A 12,303-nucleotide genomic window follows, 5' to 3' on the forward strand; every position below is an offset into this window, starting at 1 on the left:
GCTTTGCAAACGTATCATAGCGTGCTTATTTTATTACATTTTATCGTATTTATTTGTCTTCAATTGTGACAATAAGGTATACTACCCAAAACTATTATTCCAAATGATTTTTCTTTCATGAAATGAATTTACCTAAATTTGATCGATTTGAAAATGTCAAATTTATGTTGCATGGAGGCCCTCACGGCGAGACTTCCAAATACGCATTGTCCCTCTGTAATTTTACCAAATGTTAACAAACGATGAGGAAAAGTAAATGGATGAAGTAATAAATACAATAAAAAGGAAGGCAAGATACACTTCAGTCAGCCCCGTTCCATGTGCGTTCCCAAGTAAAAGAAATTCAACAGCCAAGGAACGATTCCATTTAACAGCAAAATCGCCATTTCAAAAATGTTAATCATAGAACTACCCACATTCCAGTTAAATCCCCTGCTTTGAAAAGGGTCAAAACATCTTTATCCAGATCAAATCAAGAAATAATAAGAAACACTGATAAAGAAATTGACTACCATAAAAAGGACCTACCCTCGTTAGCTGATTATTAGTATCCTGCATGGCCTTTCATGTAACATAGGTTCATCCTAATCCGAGCCTAGGGTGTAATGCGGAAATAAGGTTTACAATGTTTTCGCAGAACACCCTGCCTAAGTGTTGGGATGAGCCTATCTTAAGCGAGCGGGCATGGAAGATGCTTTTTTTTCTTGCATACCGGACGCGTGTTTCCGGTCATATGACCAGTGCTGGAAAAATCCGTCTTACACCCCCTATGTAAGATGAGTCACGCGCTTCCACACGCCTTTTTTATTTCTTTTATTGTATAGTTTATGAAAAGTATATTATGCCATTTCAATGAAGTAAACCAAGTTTCATGAAAACACTGTCATATGTGTATATACCTAGTTTCATGTAATCTACAGTGTCATGTGTATACCAATTTTAATGAAAACACTGTCATATGTGTATATCAAGTTTCATGTGAACACTGGCATATGTGTTTACCAAGTTTCATGTTAACACTGTCATATGTGAACACCAAAATTCAAGTAAACACTGTCATATATGTACACCAAGTTTAAAGTAAACACTGTCATATAAGTAAACCAAGTTTCATGTAAACACTGGCATTTGTACACCAAGTTTCATGAAAACACTGGCAAATGTATGCCAAGGTTCATGAAAACACTGTCATATGTGTATACCTAGTTTCATGAAAACACTGTCATATATGTATACCTAGTTTCATGAAAACACTGTCATATGTGTATACCCAGTTTCATGAAAACACTGTCATATGTGTATACCTAGTTTCATGAAAACACTGTCATATGTGTATACATAGTTTCATGAAAACACTGTCATATGTGTATACCTAGTTTCATGAAAACACTGTCATATGTGTATACGTAGTTTCATGAAAACACTGTCATATGTGTATACCTAGTTTCATGAAAACACTGTCATATGTGTATACCTAGTTTCATGAAAACACTGTCATATATGAATACCTAGTTTCATGTTAGCACTGTCATATGTGTACACCAAGTTCATGAAAACACTGTCATATGTGTATACCTAGTTGCATGTAAACACTGGCATATGTGTATACCAATTTTAATGAAAACACTGTCATGTGTTAACCAAGTTTTATGTAAACACTGCCATATGTGCACACCAAGTTTCATGTTAACACTGTCATATGTGTACAGCAAGTTTCATGAAAACACTGTCATATGTATACCTAGTTTCATGTTAACACTGTCATATGTGCACACCAAGTTTCATGTTAACACTATCATATGTGCACACCAAGTTTTATGTTAACACTGTCATATGTGTACACCAAGTTTCATGAAAACACCGTCATATGTATACCTAGTTTCATGTAAACACTGTCATATGTGCACACCAAGTTTCATGTTAACAATGTCATGTGTATACCAAGTACTCTTTAGACATAAACTCTTCCTATATATCAAGTTTGTTCACAATATAGGTCAACCCTAACTACATTGTAAAGTTATTTAATTACATGTACTACACTATTATCTATTTTTAGTAACAGTAACCTTGACCCTAGGGGCCCCAAACGCAAACCCAATAAAGGTCTCCATAAATTCTTCCTTTATACAAAGTTTGGCCACAATATGTTAACCCTAACTGAAGTTATTCAGTACTAACCATTTCTCTATTTTAAGCAACAGTGACCTTGACCTTGACCATAACTCTCGGGTCCCAAAACACAATCTCATAAGAAGTCTCTATAAACCTTTCATATATACCAAGTTTTGTCGCAATATGTCAACCCTTACTGAAGTCATTAAGTACAAACCATTTTTTCAATTTTTAGCAACAGTGACTTTAACCTTGTTTTCAAAAGCAATTCAATGAAACGTCTTCATGAACTCTTCCTATACCAAGTTTGGTCACTATATGTCAAACATAGCTTAAATTATTTCCCTTTGTGAAAACCTGTTTAAGAATATAAAAATGTGCCTGTCACAAGAAATAAAAATAAAAATAAAAATAAAAAAATAATTGAGGGCCATAATTTGTAAAAAGGGTTGAAATGGAGTTATGTAACCTTATTGTTAGATGGTCATCAACAATTGTGCAAAGTATTAAGTGAATTGAATGAAGGGTGAATAAGTTTGTTTTACCAAAATCCCAACTTGCACTTAAACTTTAACCCTGCCCTAATACTTAAACCTAAATCTTTAGTCAATCAGGGCCAAAAGCTTGTATAAAGGATAATATGGAGTTATGTTACCTCATTATGTGATGATCCTGAACACCTGTGTGAAGTATTAAGTGAATTGAATGAAGAGTATAGAAGCTATTCATAAAATCCCAACTTGCCCTAAAACCTTTACCTTCCCTAAAAGTTTTATCTAAGTTCTTTAGTCAATCAGGGGCTATACTTTCTATAAAGGATAACATAGAGTTATCTAACCTCATTGTGTGATGTCCTGAACAACTGTGTGAATGAAATGAAGGATATTGGAGTTATAAAGGAAAATCCAAACTTGTCTAAAAATTTAACTGGACGCCGATGCCGGGGCGAGTAGTAATAGCCCTCCTTATTCTTCGAATAGTCGAGCTAAAAAGACACACATATATTTATGAAGAACAAGACACATCTTAGAAATAAATATCTATTATTTACAGCAGAATGAAATTGGGTAAAATAAATGAAAAGAAATGGTTAAAAAGAAAATCATACAAAATATTTCTAAATATCCACCATATTTCTATATGAAAATCAACAGCTTTTTTTCAAAATCATGAACTTGAGTGTAAATAAAAGGTTTTTAAGTTATAACAAACAGCACACTAAACAGCTTACTGTAACATTTCAAAATCAAAGCTTAAAAGAAATAAGTTAGTTATCATACCGCTACTAGCATAATTATAAAACTTATATACAACGATAAAAATGAAGCAAGTCACTGAACAAAATTTTATATTTGAAATAGACACAACAGTGTGAAGGACAATGAATCATACATTCAATGCATTCTCAAAGCCAAACTCATAGAAATAACTCTAAACAAAATTACAGCATAACAAAGATGCAGTGATCGGTAAAATATACATTTAAAAAACCAAAACAATTTCAGTTTTTAAGCCATTTCCTTCCGAGACCCATTAAGAGACCCATCAAGATATGATAGTTACCTTAAATATACGGGCCTTTTTAAAATAACTGATAAGCCATCTGGCAGTTGAATTATTTTTTTTGTTATAAAACCTCATAAACTAATACGTATATTTGAAAAGGAAATCTGACCATGTTTCCCGTATGTACATTTTATTTACAGGTTATTTACAATTTACTTATTGGAATTTATACATTTGACAATTTACCAAAAAATAAAAAAAAACGTTTTTTGGTGCCAATCTGGTGTACAGTCCCTTTAAGAGGAAAGTGTAGTATTTGTAGATTTCGTAAAAACATTTGGTTTTAATTGTGTCTGAACAGGAAATGAAGTCTGAATAACTTTCAATAATATTTAAATAATAACCAAATTTTACCGGGTATGACCTCTCAATCTAAAAGAAAGTAAATTTCATTAAAAGTACAGTGTTTTTATTGTTATTCTCTCCATACATCAGTATATGAAGTATGCATTCTACTTATAAACAGTATCAAAATGATCGAATGTACCTGTAATTTTAAATTATTCCTGGTAATAAATTTCTGCAATGCATGTTAATAAATCATGTCTATGAAAAGAATAATTTTTCATGTTTAAATATTTTTTTTTATACAAAATAAAGTTAGAACATCTTATCAATAGACTTAAATTGTGTGATAACTTTAGTGTATGGTCGTAACATATAATCCACTGAGTGAGCATCAAAGTTATATTTCACTAGTGGCGTAATTTTTTATAATATGCCTAAAAGGATATTAAAATGACATTTTATTGTAGGTTCTAGAAAAATAAGTGCCAAATTGTATTTGAAGGAGATGTCATTTCGGAAAAGACTTCATGGAACTAGTGTCCCAGTCCTGTGCACACTGGTGTTTGATTGGGAAGTGAGAACAAAAAAGTGAAAATATCAAAATGTTGTTTCACTGTTTGAAACTGTGAAATATCACATTTCACTGATAAATCTCTACAAACCTAAGGAAAGCATATAAATTTTTCTTTTATATATTTCTTAGTTTAGAACTTTTTTTATGCCTAAATCTGAAATTCATTAAACAGATTATAATTTCTGTCCAAAGTTGGACACTCAATGAAATGTACATATCAGCGCTATTACAGGCTTTAGAAGTGTTAAACGTGTCAGGCCACAAAGTCCTTGAACACCGGCACATTTCATGTCAAGCACCAAGCTTGTATATAGACGGATGATTTTAAGCAACATTCCTGGCACCACTTTATGTACCCGGTACAATCTCCACTGAATGTCATGTTGTGCACGAGAAACGGGTGCCATTTTTCAATGTAAGATAAAGGTGCTGCACGAGATGCCTTGTAATTCCCGATCAGGTCCTTTACAAGGTCTTCAATGAAGTCCTGGTACTTGGGCCACTCCCGCTGTATGGCCTCAGGATTGCTGTCCTGTGATATTATGTAGGAATTGTGGGCGGCTGTAATCTGCATGTGATGGGTCACAAGGCCATTACTTGCTTGATCGGTGGTCGACATGTAATACCCCATTATCAGATCAATCAGATCTACCTCTTTCATATGGCGCTGATAATCTTCGATACACCTTTGGGACCACACAAGCTGCTGCTGTGGAATCCCTTGTCTGAAATATTACACAATGATAAATGATAAACAAGAAATAGCTATTTTTCTACAATATTTAAGTAATTACATAAATTACATAAATAAATTTCTAACTGGCAATATGACTTATTCATTTTCCTTTTAGAATCACAATAGCATGATCACCCCTCTTCCTGTTTCAATATAGTCATTCTCTAATAATAAGATAAAATTATAGAACAGTGGAGAAATAACAAGAGCTGTCACAGAGACAGCGCGCTCAACTATTCCGCTGCTTTTCAGTGTATGGATTGAAAAGTATTGGCGAAACATGCATGGATCACTGTTAGATTAGATTTCAATGCAATACATGATGTGCTTAATTAAATTGGAAACTTTAACGTAAATTCTAAGTAGAAAAAGGGGCATTATTTTTTTCAAAATGCTTGATAGAGTTACCACCTCATGTGTACAGGTTGGGGGCATGATGGTGAACAAGCGTGCAAATTTTCAAAGCAAGATGTCAATGGACTTTGAAAATATTTGAGGTGGTACGCAAACTTAAACGAAATTCTAAGTAAAAAATAGGGCATAAATTTGTCAAAATGCTTGATAGAGTTACCTCCTCATGTGTACAGGTTGGGGGCATGATGGTGAACAAGTGTGCTAAGTTTCAAAGCCATATGTCAATGGACTTTGAAAATATTTGAGGTGGTACGCAAACTTTAACATAAGTGGTTATGCCGACGCTCGGGTGTTTAGGATAGCTCTCTTTATTCTTTGAATAGTCGAGCTAAAGATAACTGAAATTATTTTCACTATTGTCAGGCATGAAAAATCTTGTTTTAGATGGCAAATCTTTTTTTTTTTTTTTTTTCTTAAGCAGAGTGTTGCTTAAAATTGGACTGTTACCCAAAACTATAAATTATAAACTTAAGAACATCTATAAAGTCAGTTATTGTTGTGGCATCATTGGTATTGTTAAACGTTTTAAAGTAAAAAATCAAACACATAATAAAAACATTTCTCAGGGCATTTAAAATTTGCTTTTGACTGAGCAAAAAATTGGTAGGTTGGAAAACCGAAACCAAACATACCAGGTATCTTTTTACACCTAATTGATTCATCTACATATTTGTAACCAGTACAGATTGAATGTTTTGAAAACTTAAAATTAGATCGCATATTTTATATTTAAGTTAAAAAAATGATGTTTTATGCATTTTTCTTAAACCGTTAGACGGTTTAAGCCATAAAACATTAATTTTCGAATGGAAATATAAAAATATACGATCTGAATTTTTGTCAGCAATCTTATATCATTGTTTTGCAGATATTTACTCAAACAATTCCTCTTTCTTAGACAAAAAATAAACAAGAGGGCCAAGATGGCCCTATATCGCTCACTTGAGTAAAACTTTGTGCTATAGACTTGTTTATAATTAAAGGGCAATAACAAAGATTTGGCTTATCTGATGTATTATGCCCATTCACATTCTCACCAAATTTTGTGATGATTGGACAAATGCTTAAAAAGTTATTGATAGGACAAAAGCAACTTTACGTAATTTCTATGATTAAAGCACAATAACTCTATGGTAACTACAGCAATTTTGCTAATCATCAAACACGTTCATACACATTTTGACCAAATTTGGTCATGACTGGACAAAGGGTTAAAAAGTAATTGATCGGACTACATACTTGATGGTGGCCTGTCTCAATACACCATAGGTGGAACTATAATATGTCAAGTTTTTTAAACACATGACAAATATGTATTTGTTTAAAAAGATTCAAAGGGCAATAACTCTTACAATATTTAGGTTGGATTTTATATAACTTGTCACAAAAAATCTCAATTTACTGTGAATAAGTTCATGAAGTTTTAAGTTGGTACCTACAATGATTTTAAAACAATAAATAACAATAAAAACAAGAGATGACCGATATTCGAACTTGACTTAAAAAATATCAAAACAACCTTTCTGACAAATTTCCAGGATATTCGGGTTGAAAATGTTACCTCTAGAGTGTTAACAAGGTTTTTCCATATTTGGGCTCTGTGACCTAGTTATTGACCCCGGATGACCCATATTCGAACTTGAGCTAGAAATCATTGAAACAACCTTTCTGACAAATTTCCAGGACATTTGGGCTGAAAATGTTAACTCTTAAGAGTGTTAACAAGGTTTTTTCTTATTTGGGCTCTGTGACCTAGTTTTTGACCCCAGATGACCTATATTCAAACTTGAGCTAGTAATCAATGAAACAACCCTTTTGACAAATTTCCAGGATATTTTATTTGAAAAAGTAGCCTCTAGAGTTTTAACAAGATTTTTCTGTTTTTGGGTCATGTGATCTAGTTTTTCGTCCCAGATGACCCATATTCAAACTAGTCTGAGTAATTACTGGGACAACATACTGACCAAGTTTCGTGACTATTGAGGCAAAAATGTGACCAATAGAGTATTAACAAACTAAGTGTGGACAGACGACGGACATTTATCGATCCTAATAGCTCACCCTCAGCCTACGGCTAAGGTGAGCTTAAAAGTTATTACAACATTATATTAATCACTCAGGATATTTTGGGAGAGCGTGGTCTTGTGGTGTTGGAGAAACCAGAGCACCGGAGGAAACCCACTTGTCTGCCATTATGTGACTACAAACCAAACTCACATCCGCCCAGGCCAGGAATCAAACCTGGGTCCTGTAGGTGAGAAGTGATTGTGCTAATCACTGCACTAACTGGACACATGAAGATCTACTTTAGAAGACAAAGAATGACATGCAATTATAATCTATACAAAATGTTACACTCGATATATTTTCCACTGATATATTTTTTTTTCATATGGAATCTTGAGATATGTATCCTTTTTTCAAACTGACATATGAACAATGAGATACGTAAGATTATCTGTATAATTTAAACCAAAAGCAAAAACCAGAATATGTGTTCAGTTAACACAACATATAAGTACCATGTGAATATTGACTGACACAATCTCACTTTCAAGAATATTGAAGAACTCTGTTGGATGAACAATATTTACAGTGTCTTTGTAAGACTTACAATAATCACCTGCCTTAAGGCTCCAATCATCCCGATGACTGCCTGTTGACTAAGTCTCTTTGGCCAGGTGCTGAGGCGCCTCTTCTTGTGCCTCCTGAGGGACCTTATCGGAAAAATTTCATCCTTCAATAAAATTGCATGTTACAATTGAATAGCCTACAACATAACACATTTTTTTTAAAAATGAAATAAACAATAGCTGTCACAGAGACAGGCTGCTCAACAACAATGCCGCTTTTAAGTTTTAAAATTGCAAAGTTTTAGTGCAACATGCATGGATAACTGTAAAATTCGATAAAATACCAATTTACCTTTACCAGAATGTCAAATAATAAAGGGGCAGAATTTTTATTATAATGCAAGATAGAGTTATCATACTTAAAGTTCCAATGCAATACATCTAGAAATAGCTGAGTTATTGACTTATACGTGCTTACATGGAGTTTATTTAAGGTGAATAAAAAAGAGGCAAAAGTTATATTTTAAGCAAGACAGAAGTGTTTGAAAATCTGACTATTTGATATCGATAATTGAATCGAATCTGACCAAGCATTTCAATTTACTATCGGACAATAATAATAATGATCATTTAAATGGTTTATCCCAAAACACATATATATTATTGCGTTAGTTGCAAAATGATTCACTCCATAACAAATAAGTTTCCATGAAATTTAATAGAATATCAAATAGTTGTTAACCTTCTATAACCTGTTATACTGAAAACTTCAAACGTACTATTTACTTAACAAGAACTGTCATAGGACAGCACGCTCGACTATACAATGCTTTGTCTTAGAAATAAATACAATAATGATGTAATATGTGCCTGTCAAAAGCAATACAAAAAGCCAAATAAAAAAGTCAAAAAGAAACGCTGCAATGCGACGAAACCAGTTTTAAATGATTGACAGAAAAACTTCAGCCCTCATTGTGAGATTCAGTTTTAACTGTTTTTTTTCTTCTATTTTTAGTAACATTAACCTTGAAACTGGGGCCCCAAATGTAATCCTATGGAAATCCTCCATAAACTCTTCCTACATACCAAGTTTGGTCACAATATGTCAACCCTAACGAAAGATAGTCAGTTCCAAATGGTTATCTATTTTTATATATTTTTAGTAACAGGCGCCCAAAGACAATCCAATGAAAGGTCTCCATAAACTCTTCCTTTATACCAAATGTGGTTGCAATGTGTAAACCATAACTAAAGTTACTTAGTTTTAACCACTTTTCTATTTTAGTAGCAGTGACCTTGACCATGTCCAAACACAATCCCATGAAAGGTCTCTATAAACTCTTCCTGAATTCCAAATTTCTTTCAGACCATTCTTTTATTTATAGTAACAGTGACCTTGATCCTAATGGCCCCAAACCTAATCCCATAAAAGGTCTCAATAACCTCTTCCTATTATATACCAAGTTTGGTCACCACATGTCAAAACCTAACTAAAATTATTCGATACCATAGGTGTGTTTGATGTGGCCCTCATCATGCATGCAGGCCCATCCCAACAACAGCGTAAGTTATTCTAACCAGGTTTTATTTTGTGAAAACCTGGTGAAAAATATAAAAAAAAATGTGCCTGTCAAAAGGAAAAAAAATGTCAATCAAGGGCCATAATCAGTAATTTAGGGTTAATATGAGTTATGAAAGTTAACTCTGTGAACTATTAAATAAATTGAATGAAGGGTACAGAAGTAATAAGTGAAAACCCAACCTTAGCTTTAAACTGTAACTGGACACAATGGTGCCATAATTAGTACTTAATCAATCGGATAATATTGAGTTATGCAACCTCATTGTTTGATTGTCCTGAACAACTGTGTGAAGAATTAAGTTAATCAAATGAAAGATATTGGAGCAAAGGTGAAAATGCCAACTTGCCTTAAAACTTTATTCGGGTGCTGATGCCATGGCGGGTCGTAAAGCCTCCCTATTTCTTGAATAGTTGAGCTAAGAATACTTCAAGCAGTTTAAGAGATATGGAGCTGACACAATTTGTGATGGACAGAGGGACTGACGGATGAACAACTCAAGCAAAAACAAAATGTCATCCATTTATGCTCCCTTAGTGCAGCAACTTATACTGGGTTGTCCAAAATGTTTGTAAAGGTCCATCACATAATGCAATGTGAAATCCTCCGGCAAATCTGAGTGGTGTTCACAGTATCATGAAACTTTTCATGACCAAACAATATATAAGAGTATCAAACTGTAATTAATGATTCATATCACATATAAGCACACCATAAAATAATTCATGATTTAAGTCAACAACAATATTGTTAACAATTTTGTTAATCTTACAAAGTTCTGAAAAATCTGACCTTATGGATGAAACAGCTGCTGAATTCAGAACATCCACTCTCACCCACACTCCAACCACATTGCCGTAAGGGACACTCAAGTGATCACTTGACTGGAATAAGGGGAGTGACACTCAAGTGATCTGTTCATATTCACACGCTTCGCTAAAACTCCACTTCATCACGTGAACAATACAGTACAAATACATGTATGTTTTCATGATCATAGCGGATTACCTGTTGACTATGGTGATGTTTACAGTAAACATATGTTTATTTGAAATTTGATTACCTTATTGTTAGATGTGGTGAAAAATAAATGACAATAATTCTTATTCTGAAACTGAAATTTTAACGTTAACAATGATGATTTATCGCATGCTTACCCTTGTTTTCCGTTTAATATACCTATTACTAATATTTTTATCGAACACATGTGTAAGATAACCTGGCGTGAGACCACAGTTGTTTTAACTATATGTTTCATGTACACATAAACTTTAATAAAATGTTGATACTTGTACACAAGCACTCTTTTTGATGTATTAACATCCGGATCTTGGTCAATGGGGGCAGATAACCAGGGCTTGAGCCTATGTAAGTAATATTTTTGCCTAAACGGACTTCAAAAACTCATATAGTTCAATTTCAGGCTATATGTGACACAAACTGAAAGTTTGACAATGATATATTCAATACTTGAGGAATGAGACAAGTATTAGCACTTGTGGTATTATCATAAAAAGCAGAAATAAATCATTTCTGTTAAATGAACAAGCCGCCATCCTTTGAAGAGCCATTATTTCCTTATGCATTGGAATAATCTGACCAAGTAAAGTTTTCCGTAGTTGTTTTAAAAGTGTAAATAAAAAAGCACCACTGCACTGGCCTGCCTTAACTCTTTAAGATTTTTCCACTTTATCAGCTTAGTTTTTAGCATAAAAAATGCATAGAGCCAAACTGAAATACTTCAACTTGTCAAATTTATGCTTATCTGGTACACTCATATACATAAGTTAACATAACTGCTCTGTTTACAATATAAAGATAGTGATCATGTGTTTATAGACAGTCTAAACACCACTATATGCCAAACTGATTGCTCCGGACAAATGGCACTATACATAAGAAATGGCAAAAAATGCCCAAAACTGAGATTCATGACAACTGCTAGTGTTTTCATATGTGAGATGGCTACATGATGTAGAAAATGCAGAGATAGCATTATTATGCCCGATTTAGATTTTTTATTACTTTAAGAACGTTTTTAAGGCTCACTTAAATTAATTAATTAAAGCATTTTTCCATTGTTTATATGCTGCTTGATTATAACTGATTTGCTATAAATGTCACTCTTTTGAATCATATACACACAAACAAGAACTACAGAGTTGACTTACATCTTCACCCTCCTGAAATATTGGATTCAGAGCGGCATCTCCTAAATTCAGGTTGCATGACCACTTCCCAGAAAAATGTTGCAGCTTATTGGCACATCAGAATCTGCAAGCAAGAATTTTTATATCTTCTACTACTGTTTAAGTATGAAAAATGCCTGTAAACACTCATTCGAGGCATACACAACTCTTTATGAAGTCATAAATGAGATAGATATGCAGAAAAGTTCATAAACCCAAAGATTTTGAGGACGAAATTCATGAAATATATACTCAATCGACATTTTGC

The 12,303-nt window shown here is 33.4% G+C and overlaps 1 long non-coding RNA gene across 1 annotated transcript; it reads right to left on the minus strand.

Moving 5' to 3' along the window:
* Positions 1-3,179: 3,179 nt before the first annotated feature.
* Positions 3,180-12,136, minus strand: LOC128203581 (uncharacterized). The gene is made up of 4 exons (XR_008255981.1): positions 12,018-12,136; positions 10,639-10,730; positions 8,308-8,410; positions 3,180-5,268 (listed from the first exon to the last, which is right to left on the minus strand). It is a non-coding gene; the product is annotated as an uncharacterized LOC128203581 (long non-coding RNA).
* Positions 12,137-12,303: the final 167 nt, after the last annotated feature.

Source organism: Mya arenaria, chromosome 9 (assembly GCF_026914265.1).
Source record: "Mya arenaria isolate MELC-2E11 chromosome 9, ASM2691426v1".
Taxonomy (NCBI): Eukaryota; Metazoa; Mollusca; class Bivalvia; order Myida; family Myidae; genus Mya; species Mya arenaria.